The sequence below is a fragment of the Cyprinus carpio genome, chromosome A25 (genome assembly GCF_018340385.1).
Source record: "Cyprinus carpio isolate SPL01 chromosome A25, ASM1834038v1, whole genome shotgun sequence".
In the NCBI taxonomy this organism is placed as follows: domain Eukaryota; kingdom Metazoa; phylum Chordata; class Actinopteri; order Cypriniformes; family Cyprinidae; genus Cyprinus; species Cyprinus carpio.
Window position 1 is genome coordinate 984,150 of NC_056596.1, and position 7,531 is coordinate 991,680.

The 7,531-nt window shown below is 33.4% G+C and overlaps 1 protein-coding gene across 1 annotated transcript in view; it reads left to right on the forward strand.

The window, feature by feature from the left end:
• Positions 1 to 411: 411 nt before the first annotated feature.
• LOC109090556 (GRAM domain-containing protein 2A-like) overlaps positions 412 to 7,531 on the forward strand; it is a 29,050-nt gene continuing 21,930 nt past the window's right edge. Inside the window, exon 1 of the mRNA XM_042715885.1 lies at positions 412 to 741. The gene's annotated coding sequence lies outside the window, so the exon portion shown is untranslated. The remainder of the gene's footprint in view (positions 742 to 7,531) is intronic.

A 7,531-nucleotide genomic window follows, 5' to 3' on the forward strand; every position in this document is an offset into this window, starting at 1 on the left:
CTGCAAGATGTATTTTTTGAGTGTTTGCTCACCTGAAATAATACATCTACAGGACGTTTCCTATCAGATGTCAAACAGACGTTTAGAAGATGTCTTTAAGATGTTTATGATTTAGAATGTATTTAAAACTGACATCTTAAAGACGTCTGTCAGATGTTTGTACACAGCAGATGCTTTCCAGATTTTAACATCTCGCAGACGAACCTGTGCTGTCTGGGTAAGTTGGGAAGACAAGGGCTATTTGTCACACTTTTTACGTGTTTTAAGGTGGATTTATTAAGATCATTAATTTTTGTGTAACAGATACAGTGGGGTACACTATGGGGCAAGTTGTAACAATGGGGAGCTTGCTGTTTGGGGGTTGTTGTTAAATGATATTTGCCATGTGCACTTATGATGTAGTGCAGTTGACCTTCATTTACAGCTGATGTGAAAATACAGAATGGAAGAGAGGAAGGTTACATCATCAGTGGTTTGCAGGAGGAACATCCGTCGACGTGCCTGCAGCAGCAGCCGCTCTAGGGGCGGGGCTTGTTTGCCAAGCCACGCCCCTGCCTCCGACCATCAGAGCAACAAGTCACAACCGGTCTGCAGGATCTCCCGATGCACAGTGCTGATCTGCGCTCGTGCCCTCGGGTTTTGTGATCATATGATGGTGATATGCGCTAATCATACGTGAATGATGGAGAAACACATCAGCTGCGCTCGTCACGAAATGACGGAGTGGAGTTCGGTCTGAAGGTAAGAGACAGATGCGATCTTATCCGCTTCTATATAATATTGTTAGTTAATGAATTATTACTGGATACGTTCATGCATTTTAAACTTGGTCAGGATTCTAAAGCTAATCTAAATGATGCTTTACTGGGTTCATGAACATCTCTGTCTGGTTTCTCTGCCACGTTTGCAGTGTTTTCATCCCAAATCCACTTCATAGTGACACTTTTATATCGTTGTTAACAATCATTATTTAATGCTTTGCATGCGAGAATTTCGTATACTAATAGAAAAAAAATATTGATTCAAGTTTTAGGAGATTTATAACAATTGCTAATGTTATTAACCCTTTGATATGCTGGAATTATTAAATCAGAAAGACAAGAATTTCTCAATGTTTGTTTACTTAAATCTCTCAATTTAGAAATGGATTTTTATAAAGTTGTGTTTTTTGAAGACAACCTGTTACATAAAAGTAGTTTCAGTGCTAAAATCCACCGTATTTACCCCAAGAACACCCTGGTTCATGTCAAAAAACTACTGTAGTTACTTTTATATATATATATATATATGTGTGTGTGTGTGTGTTGTTTTATATATATAATATATATATATAAATATATATATATATATATATTTTTTTTTTATATATTTTTTTATTGTATGTAACCACATCTGTCCACTAAAATACAAGTAAAAAATGAAAATTTTTGTTGCCCATTTTGAATGCTGACAAACAATTAAACTGAAAACATGACGAGGAGAGTCTGGATGGTTTAATATTGCTTTTGAAGATTTATCCACTGTAAATGTTACGCATCAAAGGTCTAAAGAACATCATTAGAAACTGTTGCTGTTGTTTGAGTAGTTTGTTTGACACATTATGAAATATCAGACTAGAGCTTGTTTGATTACATTAGGATATTATTTTAGAATGACTGCTGAGATGTTTAGTTGTCGAGCTGTATTTTCTTTCATGGGGACGTTGACTGATAACGCTTATAATACTAAAGCAGTCCCAAAAGCAGTAACAACTTGTTTTATTGAGTGAAATGCATTTCTTGTTGTGTCTGGAAGGGTTAAACGGCAGCCGGTAACTTCAGGAGAGAGGAGGGAAGTCATTTAAAGCGCCACTGCTCTTTTGTGTTAAAGTCTGTGAGTGTGTCTTTAAGTTTTCAGTTCTCTGCGGTCTTCTATAATTGTCTTTTAACCGCATTAAATAGACTCTTCTGCTTTCTATTCCCTTAGAAATACGCCAGGCCCTTTGCATCGACTGTAATGGTGTTTGTTTTGGCATAAGTTGCATAACCTTGAACAGAAAAAGCAGACTGTTCACTTTTCCCGTGACGTGGAATCTGCTCAAAAGGGTTTCCAGTGGCTGTTGACAGTCATTGACCCCTGATGCTGATAGCGAGAGCTCCGACATGTAAACACACACACCCTTGCGTGTTATGGCTATATTTAGCATCTATTATTTTTTTTTATTAGAAAGATTATTAGTGGTGATAATATTATGTTATGTTGTGGTAGTGTTGTGTGCTGTGCACACAGCGTTTGAAGTGAAACACTCATTGTGTTGTGCAGAGAATGTGGAGTGAGTGGTTTTGCGGTCAGCTCGGCTTCTGGAAAAAAAACAAAAAACGGTAAAGCTTGGCTCCAGTTGCAAAAGCAAATGTCATAAGTGTTTGTGTTGAGAAGCACATGCATGTACATAAATGCTTTTGGAAGCATGTTGAGTCGTCTTGTATGTGATATGTAAGTATTCTTGTAAGCATATATGTTTTATGTGCATGATACTGTATGTGTGCTTACTATGCGTGCTTACATGCATGTGTGATATGTATTTACAAGCATGATATGTATGCTTACATGCAAGATATACGTGTTTGCATGTATGCGTGATATGCATGCTCACCTGTGTGATATATATGTGCATACATGTATGTTTGTGCGATATGCATGCATGATATATGCATTCTTATGTGTGCATGCATGTGTTCATCGTCACTTTCGTCACTTAAAAAAAAAAAAAAAGAGGGGAAGTCATAGTGGTTAGAGAGTTTGACTCCTAACCCTAAGGTTTTATGGGTTTGAGTCTCGGGCCGGCAATACCACGACTGAGGTGCTCACTGCTCCGAGTGTGTGTTCACGGTGTGTGTGTGCACTTCTTATGTGTTTGTATTTTGGGTTTGATTTATGCAGAGCACAAATTCTGAGTGTGTGTATGTTTAGTTGGTTTTATGTTATGTGTGTTTGATTGTATGTGTGATTTGTTTTATTAAATACATGCTTGCACGCGTGATAGTTTGGTTGGATGGCTCTGGAGTCAGTGAAAACACTGGTTGGTTGGTTCTGAGAGCGGTTTGCAGGCACCATTGTGATTGAGTCACTGTGTTTTTACCTTACTTAATGTGACCTTCTAACAGTTTGCATGTTTTGTGTGGTCACTGTTCAGAAGGGCTCATATGTTTTACAGTTTTTCAATGTGTTGTTTCTATGTAATTATTTGAGAAATTTACTAGCAATTTAGTAGCTTATTTTATTTTGCGTGAATCAAAAGGGAAAGAAACTCACATTTTTGACACAGAATACTGGGGCTTTATTTTAAACTATTTTAACTTCCTGATAGCATTCCCAACACATCAGGAAATTAGTGAAAGCGAGTCTGTCTGTCACCACAGCGTTTTCCATTTCAAGAACATCTGAATTTGAATAAAACTGAACGCGAGGTCAGGACGAGTTCAGCAGGATGCTGGTTCTTTTAGCCGTCCAGTTATCCTCCAGTGAAGAGAAGCAGACCACACACTGAACCTCTGAACAGACCTGAGGTTTTCTTCAGAAAGGGCCTCTTTCTTCATACACAGAATCATTTGAGTGCCTGGTTTTAAAGGATCTGATTTACAGAGCAAAGCGAATGATGCAAGAGACATTACAGTCTGAAAGGAAATTTGGAAAACAAGTTTCACATTTCGGCAATGTGGGTTCATTTCACAACAACATGACTGGACCACATTTCATCCCAAATGATGTTTTGCATAAAATAAATTAAGCCTGTTTTAAGATCCATTAAGGTTTGTTTGCATTGTGACTCTATTTGCGTGACAATTCATTACTATAATGTTTTTAGCTTCGTTCATTACATAAAAATAAAGTAATACAATGTGTTTTTTATTTATATATATATATATATATATACCATCACAAATTAAAGGCAGTACAACATACTTCCATTATATATACCGCACATGTTTTACAATCAGGGTTAGGCTATTTTAATAAACTAAAACTAAACCATTTAAAAGTGTTATTACGTGAAATAAAATATATATATTTTTAAACTTGTTGCTAAAGCTACATTTCTCATTTTCATGTAATTCAACTTGATGCACTAAAACAACTAAATCTAAAACTACAATTTATTTAAACAATATAGACATTTAAAAAATCAAAAACTAATAAAAAATGAGAAAAACTACATAGAAAAATTAAAATTATTAATGCAATCAAAATATTAATAAAAATATAACAGTATCTTGATGATGCTAAAATAACTATTTAAAATATTAATGTTTTTAGAAATAATACTGTTTATTTTTTATTTTTAGAATTTTTAAATATTTCTATATAGCTGTTTATTTGTTTTATTTCAGTTTAACTACACTTCAGGCTAAACATCTATTAATATATTGAACTAGCTTTTATTTTTATAATTTATAGTAATTTTATAATTTAAGTTTTTTTCATAATTTTGTATAACTTTTTTTATATTTCTGTATAGTTGTTTATTTATTTCAGTTTTAGTCATTTCAATATTTCAACTAAACTGGAACATATATTATCTATTCATATTTTGAACTAGCTTTTATTTTTATATTTTTATAGTAGCCTAATGTTATGTTCACTTGTCATTTTCATTAGTTTTTATAAAATGTTAATATTTCTATACAGCAGTTTATTTATTTTATTTCAGTTTTAATACTTCAACCTAAAAATATCTATCAATATCTTGAACCAGCTTTTTAAAATATATTTTTGTATATTTTTTAATGTGCTTTTTTTTTTATTTTTAAGTTAATTTACTTCTATCTATTGTGTTATTTTAGTACTATTTATATAGTATTATAGTATTTATTAATATTTTGAATTATCTCATTATATTTTCCATTTTCATTATAGTTTGAATTTTAGCAATTTTGGCATGGGCTTTTGTCAATTTCATTAGCTTTTGATTTTAATTTTTATTATAAATTTTTTGTTACATATTTTTTTTATAGCTGATTAATAGGATAATTTTTTCTCAATTTTAATATTTATTGTTCTTCTTAGTCTAAATGATATTTCAGTCATAAAATAGTAGTAATAATACACCATGCTCAGGGTTGAGGAAAACAAGCGTGTTCTTGCTTGGATGTTTTTCTCTTCCCAGAATGCATCCTTCATCTTTGCATTGCTGCTTCTGAGCTTGTCTCTTGATCTGTAAGAAGTTAAACTGGAGGAACATGAAAGCACGGGCTCCCAGGAGACGTGTGCGGCCTCTCCCTGTTCGAGGAAGATCAGGACGTTCATCTAAACACATGAAACCCCACGACTGTCCAGCATGGTTTCACTGGAGGGTTCGGACATACAGTGGTGTGAAAAGTGTTGCCCCTTCCTGATTTCTTATTTTTTTTTGCATGTTTGTCACACTTTAATGTTTCAGATCATCAAACAAATTTAATTATAAGTCAATGGTAACACAAGTGAACACAACATGCAGTTTTTAAATGAAGGTTTTTATTATTAAGAGATAACAAAATCCAAAACTACATGTCCCTGTGTGAAGAAGTGTTTGTTAAAACTGTGGTTTATCACACCTGAGTTCAGTTTCTCTAGCCACACCCACACCTGCCACACCTGTTCACAATCAAGACATCTCTTAAATAGACCTGTCTGACAAAATGAAGTAGACCAAAAGATCATCAAAAGCTAGACATCATGCTGAGATCCAAAGAAATTCAGAAACAACTGAGAAAGAAAGTAATTGAGGTCTATCAGTCTGGAAAAGGTTATAAAGTCATTTCTAAAGCTCTGGGACTCCAGCGAACCACAGTGAGAGCCATTATTCACAAATGATAAAAACATGGAACAGTGGAGAACCTTCCCAGGAGTGACCGGTTGACCAAAATTACCCCAAGAGCACATCGACGACTCATCCAAGAGTCACAAAACACCCCACAACAACATCCACAGACCTGCAGGCCTCACTCGCCTCAGTTAAGGTCAGTGTTCATGACTCCAGCAGAAGAAAGAGACTGGGCACAAATGGTCTGCATGACAGAGTTCAAGACGAAGACCGCTGCTGAGCAAAAAGAACATAAAGACTCGTCTTAGTTCTGCCAGAAAACATCCCCAAGACTTTTGGGAAAATACTCTGTGGACTGACGAGACAAAAGTTGAACTTTTTGGAAGGTGTGTGTCCCATTACGTCTGGTGTAAAAGTAACACCGCATTTCAGAAAAAGAACATCATACCAGCAGTGAAATATGGTGGTGGGAGTGTGATGGTCTTCAGGACCTGAAGACTTGCTGTGATAATGGAACCATGACTTCAGCTGTTTACCAAAAAATTATTTATCCCAAACGCTTGATTGCAGTCGTTGCTGCTAAGGGAGGCCCAACCAGTTATTAGGTTTAGGGGACAAACACTTCTTCACACAGGGACATGTAGTTCTGGATTTAGTTTTTCCTTAATAATAAAAACCTTCATTTAAAAACTGCATGTTGTGTTTACTTGTGTTATCTTTTACTAATATTTAAATTTGTTTGATCTGAAACATTAAAGTGTGGCAAACATGCAGGAAGTCAGGAAGGGGGCCAACACATATACAGTACAGGTCAAAAGTTTGGAAACATTACTATTTTTAATGTTTTTGAAAGAAGTCTTTTCTGCTCATCAAGCCTGCATTTATTTGATCAAAAATACAGAAAAACAGTAATGTTGTGAAATATTATTACAACTTAAAATAATAGTTTTCTATTTGAATATACTTTAAAAAATAATTTATTCCTGTGATGCAAAGCTGAATTTTCAGCATCATTACTCCAGCCTTCAGTGTCACATGTAACATCCAGTCTATCACATGATCATTTTAGAAATCATTCTAATATTCTGATTTATTATGAGTGTTGTGAAACAGTTCTGCTGTCTAATATATTTGATGAATAAAAGGTTAAAAAGAACTGCATTTATTCAAAATAAAAAAAAAATTTCTAATAATATATATTCTAATAATATATTTCTTTACTATCACTTTTTATCAATTTAACACATCCTTGCTGAATAAAAGTATTGATTTTATTTAAAAAAAAGAAAGAAAAAAAATTACTGACCCCAAATTACTGACCTGTAGTGTATATTGTTATTACAAAAATATTTATATTTTAAAAACATAGCTTCTTTTTTTTGTTTTTATTTTTTACTTTTTATTCATCAAAGTATCCTAAAAAAGTATCACATGTTCTGAAAAAATATTAAGCAGCAGAACTGTTTCCAACTTTGATAATGAATCATCATATTAGAATGATTTCTAAAGGATCATGTGATAATGACCTAAAAATTCAGCTTTGCATCACAGAAATAAATGATAATTTTAAAGTATAATAAAGTTTAAAAACAATTATTTTAAGTTGTAATAATAATATATCACAATATTACTGTTTTTTTCTGTATTTTTGATCAAATAAATGCAGGCTTGATGAGCAGAAGAAACTTCCTTTCAAAAACATTAAAAATAGTAATGTTTCCAAACTTTTGACCTGTACTGTATATATATATA